Source organism: Lagenorhynchus albirostris, chromosome 1 (assembly GCF_949774975.1).
Source record: "Lagenorhynchus albirostris chromosome 1, mLagAlb1.1, whole genome shotgun sequence".
NCBI classification, from domain to species: Eukaryota; Metazoa; Chordata; class Mammalia; order Artiodactyla; family Delphinidae; genus Lagenorhynchus; species Lagenorhynchus albirostris.
In genome coordinates, this window is record NC_083095.1 from 99076762 (window position 1) to 99088805 (window position 12044).

The following is a 12044-nucleotide window of genomic DNA, read 5'->3' on the forward strand; positions in this document are numbered from 1 at the left end:
CCCAAACTTTGGGGTGGCTGTGTCTTTTTGATTTGAATTTCCCTAAGCTATAGGAGCATAAGTGGAAGTGCCCTAGGCTCTGTTGCTTTGTTTTTTAGATGTTTCAGGAAACACCATACACTTCTCCAGAGTGGCTGTTGGCAATTTACATCCCGCCCATCAGCATAACAAGGCTCCCAGTTCTCCATGGCCTGTCCTGCCTTTCTGGATTTTACACTTTTTTCAGATGGCCCTTTTGCCCGTGGGGCAGTGAGACTTCAATGTAGTGCAGATTTCCTTTGCAAGCTTGCTTGGTTGGCCAAAAAGGGCGTATGCGTTTTTTCCTGAATATATTCAGGAAAAAACGCATACGCCCTTTTTGGCCAAGTGCATCATTGTGGACGTTCTGCCTCTTTTCCTATGCTTTTCATGCAATTCCAGTCTACCTCCTGAAATCGGTTTCCTGCAATTCTGCCTCGCTTTCAAGTGCTCTTGGCAGCCTTACTTCAATATATTTTTGGACGATAGTTGTCATTTATAACTCTGCAGGTTTGTGAATTACAGTGCCCCTGAGCTCCTTTCTTCAATTCGCTTTCCTGTGAGCTGGCCGCAACACCGCAGGATTGCTTCAGGCCCTAGTGTGGTTCCGGCACGGCAAGCTGAGCCTTTGGTTAATTCCTCTTCCTGGTGGGAAATGAGAGTAAATTTGCCCGTCCAGACACCTCCAGCTAGTCTCTCATTGGTTCTCCCTATTCCTGTTCATTTCCCGCAGAAATTGCAAACTGGGCCAAACAGGAGGTTAAAGGCACTGACTCTCCAAGTGGGGAGAGTGTTAGTAAAGCGTCTGGAATGTTGCACCCGAGTACCAGGGGACGAAAACTGAGACATATTTGAACACGTTTCCCGATCACACGGTGGATCATACTCTGGGTTCCACATGCATGTTTTTGCTGAAGGAAGAATCCCTTAAACATGGAGAGTTGAGACCCATGGAATGGGTACCATGCAATATGACTTCAAAGGGTCTGCATTTGCTCACCGAACCTCACCAATCCTATCACTGCTGCGTTTATGCTGCTGTACACACTCTTGATTCTCTTTAGGAGATATGTAAATCCATAGGTTTTAAGATTCTTACTAGTCAGGTATATTCTTAGGTGTTTAATATGGGGTGTTGAGTCCACTTCGTTGAGCAAGGAGTAGCTCTTGTCTATTACATATATGGGTTATGAAACGGTATATGTGCTAATTTCAATCTCTGGTTTTATGCAGCACCCCAACTCACCTTTCCCCTTAAGCAAGCATAAGTTGGTTTTCTACATTTGAGACCCTGTTCTGTTTTGTAATTCAGTTCCTGTGTAGCCAAGTTTACATTCCGTGTATTAGTGATACCTTTTGATATTTCTTTTTCTCTGTGACTCATTTCAATAGAATCATCGTACCTGAATCCACTCATTATGCTGCTACGGGCCTGATGACATAGATTTCATTGCTGAGTGATATTGCATTGTACGTAAATACCACAACGTCTTTATCCATTTTTCGCTTTCTGCGATATTGAATTTGTACCATAAAGGAGGTTCTTGTAAACAGAGCCGGAACAAACTTTGGGATGGCTGTGTCTTTTTGATTTTAATTTCCCTAATCTATAGGACCATAAGTGGAAGCGCCCTAAGCTCTGTTGCTATGTTTTTTAGATATTTCAGGAAACACCATACACTCCTCCAGAGTGACCATTGGCAATTTACATCTCGCCCATCAGCATAACAAGGCTCCCAGTTCTCCATAGCCTGTCCTGCCTTTCTGGATTTTACACTTTTTTCAGATGGCCCTTTTGACCAGGGGGCTGTGAGACTTCATTTTTCTGCAGATTTCCTTTGCAAGCTTTCTTGGTTGGCCAAAAAGTGCGTATGCGTTTTTTATTGAATATATTCAGGAAAAAAAGGATACGCCCTTTTTGGCCAAGTGCATCATTGTGGACGTTCTGCCTCTTTTCCTATGCTTTACATGCAATTCCAGTCTACCTCCTGAATCGGTATCCTGCAATGCTGCCCCGCTTTCAAGTCCTCTTGACAGCCTTACTTCAACATATTTTTGGACGATAGCTGTCATTTATAACTCTGCAGGTTTGTGAATCACAGTGCCCCTGAACTCCCTTCTTCAAATCGCTTTCTTGTGAGCTGGCCGCAACACCGCAGGATTGCTTGAGGCCCTAGTGTGGTTCCGGCATGGCATGCTGAGCCTTTGGTTAATTCCTCTTCCTGGTGGGAAATGAGAGTTAAATTTGCCCGTCCAGACACCTCCAGCTAGTCTCTCATTGTTTCTCCCTATTCCTGTTCATTTCCCTCAAAAAAAATGCAAAGTGGGCCAAACAGGAGGTTAAAGGCACTGACTCTCCTAGTGGAGAGAGTGTTAGTAAAGCATCTGGAATGTTGCACCCGAGTACCAGGGACGAATACTGAGACACATTTGAACACGTTTCCCGATCACATGGTGGATCATACACTGCGTACCTCATGCATGTTTTAGCTGAAGGAAGAATCCCTTAAACTTGGAGAGTTGAGACCCATGGAATGGGTACCATGCAATATGACTTCAAAGGGTCTGCATTTGCTCACCGAACTTCACCAATCCTATCACTGCTGCGTTCATGCTGTTGTACACACGCTTGATTCTCTCTCGGAGACATATAAATCCATAGGTTTTAAGATTCTTACTAGTCAGGTGTATTCTTAGGCGTTTTATATGGGGTGTTGAGTCCACTTCGTTGAGCAAGGAGTAGCTCTTGTCTATTACAGATTTGGCTTATGGAATGGTATCTGTGCTAATTTCAATCTCTGGTTTTATGCAGCACCCCAACTCACCTTTCCCCTTAAGCAAGCATAAGTTAGTTTTCTAAATTTGAGAACCAGTTCTGTTTTCAAATTCAGTTCCTGTGTAGCCAAGGTTACATTCCTTGTAGTAGTGATATCTTATGATGTTTCTTTTTCTGTGTGACTTATTTCACTTAGAATCATCGTACCTGAATCCACTCATTATGCTGCTACGTGTCTGATGACATAGATTTCATTGCTGAGTGATATTGCATTGTACGTAAATACCACAACGTCTTTATCCATTTTTCGCTTTCTGCGATATTGAACTTGTACCGTAAAGGAGGTTCTTGTAAACAGAGCCGTCCCAAACTTTGGGATGGCTGTGTCTTTTTGATTTTAATTTCCCTAAGCTATAGGACCATAAGTGGAAGTGCCCTAGGCTCTGTTGCTTTGTTTTTTAGATGTTTCAGGAAACACCATACACTTCTCCAGACTGGCTGTTGGCAATTTACATCTCGCCCATCAGCATAACAAGGCTCCCAGTTCTCCATAGCCTGTCCTGCCTTCCTGGATTTTACACTTTTTTCAGCTGGCCCTTGTGACCAGGGGGCAGTGAGACTTCATTTTACTGCAGATTTCCTTTGCAAGCTTGCTTGGTTGGACAAAAAGTGCGTATGAGTTTTTTCCTGAATATATACAGGAAAAACGCATATGCCCTTTTTGGCAAAGTGCATCATTGTGGACGTTCTGCCTCTTTTACTATGCTTTACATGCAATTCCAGTCTACCTCCTGAAATCGGTTTCCTGCAATTCTGCCCCGCTTTCAAGTCCTCTAGGCAGGCTTACTTCAATATATTTTTGGACGATAGCTGTCATTTATATCTCTGTAGTTTTGTGAATTACAGTGCCCCGAGCTTCTTTCTTCAACGCGCTTTCTTGTGATTTGGCCGCCACACCGCAAGATTGCTTCAGGCCCTAGTGTGTTTCCGGCACGGCACGCTGAGCCTTTGGTTAATTCCTCCTCCTGGTGGGAAATGAGAGTTAAATTTGCCCGTCCAGACACCTCCAGCTAGTCTCTCATTGGTTCTCCCTATTCCTGTACATTTCACGCAGAAATTGCAAACTGGTCCAAACAGGAGTTTAAAGGCCCTTACTCTCCAAGTGGGAAGAGTGTTAGTAAATCATCTGGAATGTTGCACCTGAGTACCAGGGACGAAAACTGAGACACATTTGAACACGTTTCCCGATCACATTGTGGATCATACTCTGCGTACCTCATGCATGTTTTAGCTGAAGGAAGAATCCCTTAAACCTGGAGAGTTGAGACCCATGGAATGGGTACCATGCAATATGACTTCAAAGGGTCTGCATTTGCTCACCAAACCTCACCAATCCTATCACTGCTGTGTTTATGCCACTGTACACAAGCTTGGTTCTCTTTTGGAGACATATAAATCCATAGGTTTTAAGATTATTACTAGTGAGGTATATTATTAGGCGTTTAATATGGGGTGTTGAGTCCACTTCGTTGAGCAAGAAGTAACTCTTGTCTATTACATATTTGGCTTATGGAACGGTATCTGTGCTAATTTCAATCTCTGGTTTTTTTTTTTTTTGTACGGAGGCCTATCATTGTTGTGGCGTCTCCCGTTGCGGAGCACAGGCTCCAGATGCGCAGGCTCAGCAGCCAAGGCTCACGGGCCCAGCCACTCCGTGGCATGTGGGATCCTCCCGGATCGGGGCACGCACCTGTGTCCCCTGCAACGGCAGGCGGACTTTCAACCTCTGAGCCACCAGGGAAGCCCTCAATCTCTGTTTTATGCAGCACCCCAACTGACCTTTCCCCTTAAGCAAGCATAAGTTGGTTTTGTACATTTGAGACCCTGTTCTGTTTTGTAATTCAGTTCTTGTGTAGCCAAGTTTACATTCCGTGTAGTAGTGATATCTTATTATGTTTCTTTTTCTGTGTGACTTATTTCACTTAGAATCATTGTACCTGAATCCACTCATTATGCTGCTACGGGCTTGATGACATTGATTTCATTGCAAAGTGATATTGCATTGTACATAAGTACCACAAATTCTTTATCCATTTTTTACTTTCTGAGATATTGAACTGGACTGTAAACGAGGTTCTTGTAAACATAGCCGGCCCAAACTTTGGGTGGCTGTGTCTTTTTGATTTTTATTTCCCTAAGCTATAGGACCATACGTGGAAGTGCCCTAGGCTCTGTTGCTTTGTTTTTTAGATGTTTCAGGAAACACCATACACTTCTCCAGGGTGGCTGTTGGCAATTTACATCCCGCCCATCAGCATAACAAGGCTCCCAGTTCTCCATGGCCTTTCCTGCCTTTCTGGATTTTACACTTTTTTCAGATGGTCCTTTTGACCGGGGGGCAGTGAGACTTCATTGTAGTGCAGATTTCCTTTGTAAGCTTTCTTGTTTGGCCAAAAAGGGCGTATGCGTTTTTTGCTGAATATATTCAGGAAAAAACGCATACGCCCTTTTTAGCCAAGTGCATCATTGTGGACGTTCTGCCTCTTTTCCTATGCTTTTCATGCAATTCCAGTCTACCTCCTGAAATCGGTTTCCTGCAATTCTGCCCCGCTTTCAAGTCCTCTCGTCAGCTTTACTTCCATATATTTTTGGACGATAGCTGTCATTTATAACTCTGCAGGTTTGGGAATGACAGTGCCCCTGAGCTCCTTTCTTCAACTCGCTTTCTTGTGAGCTGGCCGCAACACCGCAAGATTGCTTCAGGCCCTAGTGTGGTTCTGGCAAGGCATGCTGAGCCTTTGGTTAATTCCTATTCCTGATAGGAAATGAGAGTTAAATTTGCCCGTCCAGACACCTCCAGCTAGTCTCTCATTGGTTCTCCCTATTCCTGTTCATTTCCCGCAGAAATTGCAAACTGGGCCAAACAGGACGTTAAAGGCACTGACTCTCCAAGTGGGGAGAGTGTTAGTAAAGCGTCTGGAATGTTGCACCCGAGTACCAGGGGACGAAAACTGAGACACATTTGAACACGTTTCCCGATCACACGGTGGATCATACTCTGGGTTCCACATGCATGTTTTAGCTGAAGGAAGAATCCCTTAAACCTGGAGAGTTGAGACCCATGGAATGGGTACCATGCTATAGGACTTCAAAGGGTCTGCATTTGCTCACCGAAACTCACCAATCCTATCACTGCTGCGTTTATGCTGATGTACACATGCTTGATTCTCTTTCAGAGACATGTAAATCCATAGGTTTTAAGATTCTTACTAGTCAGGTATACTCTTAGGCGTTTAATATGGGGTGTTGAGTCCACTTCGTTGAGCAAGGAGTAGCTCTTGTCTATTACATATTTGGCTTATGGAACGGTATCTGTGCTAATTTCTCTCTCTGGTTTTATGCAGCACCCCAACTCACCTTTCCCTTAAGCAAGCATAAGTTGGTTTCGTACATTTGAGACCCTGTTCTGTTTTGTAATTCAGTTCCTGTGTAGCCAAGTTTACATTCCGTGTATTAGTGATGCCTTATGATATTTCTTTTTCTGTGTGACATATTTCACTTAGAAGCATCGTACCTGAATCCACTCATTATGGTGCTACTGGTCTGATGACATAGATTTCATTGCTGAGTGATATTGCATTGTACGTAAGTACCACAACTTCTTTATTCATTTTTCACTTTCTGTGATAATGAACTTGTACCATAAACGAGGTTCTTTTAAACAGAGCCATCCCAAATTTTGGGGTGGCTGTGTCTTTTTGATTTTAATTTGCCTAAGCTATAGGAGCATAAGTGGAAGTGCCCTAGGCTCTGTTGCTTTGTTTTTTAGATGTTTCAGGAAACACCATACACTTCTCCAGAGTGGCTGTTGGCAATTGACATCCCGCCCATCAGCATAACAAGGCTCCCAGTTCTCCATGGCCTGTCCTGTCTTTCTGGATTTTACACTTTTTTCAGATGGCCCTTTAGCCCGGGGGGCAGTGAGACATCATTGTAGTGCAGATTTCCTTTGCAAGCTTTCTTGGTTGGCCAAAAAGTGCGTATGCGTTTTTTCGTGAATATATTCAGGAAAAAACGCATACGCCCTTTTTGGCCAAGTGCATCATTGTGGACGTTCTGCCTCTTTCCTATGCTTTTCATGCAATTCCAGTCTACCTCCTGAAATCGGTGTCCTGCAATTCTGCCCCGCTTTCAAGTGCTCTTGGCAGCATTACTTCAATATATTTTTGGACGATAGCTGTCATTTATAACTCTGCAGGTTTGTGAATGACACTGCCCCTGAGCTCCTTTGTTCAACTCGCTTTCTTGTGAGCTGGCCGCAACACCGCAAGATTGCTTCAGGCCCTAGTGTGGTTCCGGCACAGCAAGCTGAGCTTTTGGTTAATTCCTCTTCCTAGTGGGAAATGAGAGTTAAATTTGCCCGTCCAGACACCTCCAGCTAGTCTCTCATTGGTTCTCCCTATTCCTGTTCATTTCCGCAGAAATTGCAAACTGGGCCAAACAGGAGGTTAAAGGCACTGACTCTCCAAGTGGAGAGAGTGTTAGTAAAGCATCTGGAATGTTGCACCCGAATACCAGGGACGAAAATTGAGACACATTTGAACACGTTTCCCGATCACATGGTGGATCATACTCTGCATGCCTCATGCATATTTTAGCTGAAGAAAGAATCCCTTAAACATGGAGAGTTGAGACCCATGGAATGGGTACCATACAATATGACTTCAAAGGGTCTGCATTTGCTCACCGAACCTCACCAATCCTATCACTGCTGCGTTTATGCCACTGTACACAAGATTCGTTCTCTTTCAGACACATATAAATCCATAGGTTTTAAGATTCTTAGTAGTCAGGTATATTCTTAGGCGTTTAATATGGGGTGTTGAGTCCACTTCTTTGAGCAAGGAGTAGATCTTGTCTATTACATATTTGGCTTATGGAACGGTATCTGTGCTAATTTCAATCTCTGGTTTTATGCAGCACCCCAACTCACCTTTCCCCTTAAGCAAGCATAAGTTGGTTTTCTACATTTGAGACCCTGTTCTGTTTTGTAATTCAGTTCCTGTGTAGCCAAGTTTGCATTCCGTGTAGTAGTGATATCTTATGATGTTTCTTTTTCTGTGTGACTTATTTCTCTTAGAATCATCGTACCTGAATCCACTCATTATGCTGCTATGGGCCTGATGACATAGATTTCATTGCTGAGTGATATTGCATTGTACGTAGGTACCACAACCTCTTTATCCATTTTTCACTTTCTGCGAATTTGAACTGTACTGTAAACGAGGTTCCTGTAAACAGAGCCGGCCCAAACTTTGGGGTGGCTGTGTGTTTTTGATTTAAATTTTCCTAAGCTATTGGACCATATGTGGAAGTGCTCTAGGCTCTGTTGCTTTGTTTTTTGGATGTTTCAGGAAACACCATACACTTCTCCAGAGTGGCTGTTGGCAATTTACATCCCACCTATCAGCATTACAAGGCTCCCAGTTCTCCATGGCCTGTCTTGCCTTTCTGGATTTTACACTTTTTTCAGATGGCCCTTTTGATCGGGGGGCAGTGAGACTTCATTGTAGTGCAGATTTCCTTTGCTAGCTTGCTTGCTTGGCCAAAAAGGGCGTATGCGTTTTTTCCTGAATATTTTCAGGAAAAAACGCATACGCCCTTTTTGGCCAAGTGCATCATTGTGGAAGTTCTGCCTCTTTTCCTATGCTTTTCATGCAATTCCAGTCTACCTCCTGAAATCGGTGTCCTGCAATTCTGCCCCGCTTTCAAGTGCTCTTGGCAGCCTTACTTCAATATATTTTTGGACGATAGCTGTCATTTATAACTCTGCAGGTTTGTGAATGACAGTGCCCCTGAGCTCCTTTCTTCAACTCGCTTTATTGTGAGCTGGCCGCAACACTGCAGGATTGCTTCAGGCCCTAGTGTGGTTCCGGCACGGCACGCTGAGCCTTTGGTTAATTCCTCTTCCTGGTGGGAAATGAGAGTTAAATTTGCCCGTCCAGACACCTCCAGCTAGTCTCTCATTGGTTCTCCCTATTCCTGTTCATTTCCCGCAGAAATTGCAAACTGGGCCAAACACGACGTTAAAGGCACTGACTCTCCAAGTGGGGAGAGTGTTAGTAAAGCGTCTGGAAAGTTGCACCGGAGTACCAGGGGACAAAAACTGAGACACATTTGAACACGTTTCCCAATCACACGGTGGATCATACTCTGGGTTCCACATGCATGTTTTAGCTGAAGGAAGAATCCCTTAAACCTGGAGAGTTGAGACCCATGCAATGGGTACCATGCTATATGACTTCAAAGGGTCTGCATTTGCTCACCGAACCTCACCAATCCTATCACTGCTGCATTTATGCTGCTGTACACATGCTTGATTCTCTTTCAGAGACATGGAAATCCATAGGTTTTAAGATTCTTACTAGTCAGGTATATTCTTAGGCGTTTAATATGGGGTGCTGAGTCCACTTCGTTGAGCAAGGAGTAGCTCTTGTCTATTACATATTTGGCTTATGGAACGGTATCTGTGCTAATTTCAATCTCTGGTTTTATGCAGCACCCCAACTCACCTTTCCCCTTAAGCAAGCATAAGTTGGTTTTCTACATTTGAGACCCTGTTCTGTTTTGTAATTCAGTTCCTGTGTAGCCAAGTTTACATTCCGTGTATTAGTGATAACTTATGATATTTCTTTTTCTGTGTGACATATTTCACTTAGAAGCATCGTACCTGAATCCACTCCTTATGGTGCTACGGGCCTGATGACATAGATTTCATTGCTGAGTGATATTGCATTGTATGTAAGTACCACAAATTCTTTATTCATTTTTCGCTTTCTGTGATAATGAACTTGTACCATAAACGAGGTTCTTGTAAACAGAGCCGTCCCAAACTTTGGGGTGGCTGTGTCTTTTTGATTTTAATTTCCCTAAGCTATAGGAGCATAAGTGGAAGTGCCCTAGGCTCTGTTCCTTTGTTTTTTAGATGTTTCAGGAAACACCATACACTTCTCCAGAGTGGCTGTTGGCAATTTACATCCCGCCCATCAGCATAACAAGGCTCCCAGTTCTCCATGGCCTGTCCTGCCTTTCTGGATTTTACACTTTTTTCGGATGGCCCTTTTGCCCGGGGGGCAGTGAGACTTCATTGTAGTGCAGATTTCCTTTGCAAGCTTGCTTGGTTGGCCAAAAAGGGCGTATGCGTTTTTTCCTGAATATATTCAGGAAAAAACGCATACGCCCTTTTTGGCCAAGTGCATCATTGTGGACGTTCTGCCTCTTTTCCTATGCTTTTCATGCAATTCCAGTCTACCTCCTGAAATCGGTGTCCTGCAATTCTGCCCCGCTTTCAAGTGCTCTTGGCAGCCTTACTTCAATATATTTTTGGACGATAGCTGTCATTTATAACTCTGCAGGTTTGTGAATGACAGTGCCCCTGAGCTCCTTTCTTCAACTCTCTTTATTGTGAGCTGGCCGCAACACCGCAGGATTGCTTCAGGCCCTAGTGTGGTTCCGGCACGGCAAGCTGAGCCTTTGGTTAATTCCTCTTCCTGGTGGGAAATGAGAGTTAAATTTGCCCGTCCAGACACCTCCAGCTAGTCTCTCATTGGTTCTCCCTATTCCTGTTCATTTCCCGCAGAAATTGCAAACTGGGCCAAACACGACATTAAAGGCACTTACTCTCCAAGTGGGGAGAGTGTTAGTAAAGCGTCTGGAATGTTGCACCCGAGTACCAGGGGACGAAAACTGAGACACATATGAACACGTTTCCCGATCACACGGTGGATCATACTCTGGGTTCCACATGCATGTTTTAGCTGAAGGAGGAATCCCTTAAACCTGGAGAGTTGTGACCCATGGAATGGGTACCATGAAATATGACTTCAAAGGGTCTGCATTTGCTCACCGAACCTCACCAATCCTATCACTGCTGTGTTTATGCTGCTGTACACATGCTTGATTCTCTTTCAGAGACATGTAAATCCATAGGTTTTAAGATTCTTACTAGTCAGGTATATTCTTAGGCGTTTAATATGGTGTGTTGAGTCCACTTCATTGAGCAAGGAGTAGCTCTTGTCTATTACATATTTGGCTTATGGAACGGTATCTGTGCTAATTTCAATCTCTGGTTTTATGCAGCACCCCAACTCACCTTTCCCTTAAGCAAGCATAAGTTGGTTTTCTACATTTGAGACCCTGTTCTGTTTTGTAATTCAGTTCCTGTGTAGCCAAGTTTACATTCCGTGTATTAGTGATACCTTATGATATTTCTTTTTCTGTGTGACATATTTCACTTAGAATCATCGTACCTGAAACCACTCATTATGCTGCTACGGGCCTGATGACATAGATTTCATTGCTGAATGATATTGCATTGTACGTAAGTACCACAAATTCTTTATTCATTTTTCGCTTTCTGTGATATTGAACTTGTACCATAAACGAGGATCTTGTAAACAGAGCCGTCCCAAACTTTTGGGTGGCTGTGTCTTTTTGATTTGAATTTCCCTTATCTATAGAACCATAAGTGGAAGTGCCCTAGGCTCTGTTGCTTTGTTTTTTAGATGTTTCAGGAAACACCATACACTTCTCCAGAGTGGCTGTTGGCAATTTACATCCCGCCCATCAGCATAACAGGGCTCCCAGTTCTCCATGGCCTGTCCTGCCTTTCTGGATTTTACACTTTTTTCAGATGGCCCTTTTGCCTGTGGGGCAGTGAGACTTCATTGTAGTGCAGATTTCCTTTGCAAGCTTGCTTGGTTGGCCAAAAAGGGCGTATGCGTTTTTTCCTGAATATATTCAGGAAAAAACGCATACGCCCTTTTTGGCCAAGTGCATCATTGTGGACGTTCTGCCTCTTTTCCTATGCTTTTCATGCAATTCCAGTCTACCTCCTGAAATCGGTTTCCTGCAATTCTGCCCCGCTTTCAAGTCCTCTTGGCAGCCTTACTTCAATATATTTTTGGACGATAGCTGTCATTTATAACGCTGCAGGTTTGGGAATGACAGTGCCCCTGAGCTCCTTTGTTCAATTCGCTTTCCTGTGAGCTGGCCGCAACACCGCAAGATTGCTTCAGGCCCTAGTGTGGTTCCGGCACGGCAAGCTGAGCCTTTGGTTAATTCCTCTTCCTGGTGGGAAATGAGAGTTAAATTTGCCCGTCCAGACACCTCCAGCTAGTCTCTCATTGGTTCTCCCTATTCCTGTTCATTTCCCGCAGAAATTGCAAACTGGGCCAAACAGGAGGTTAAA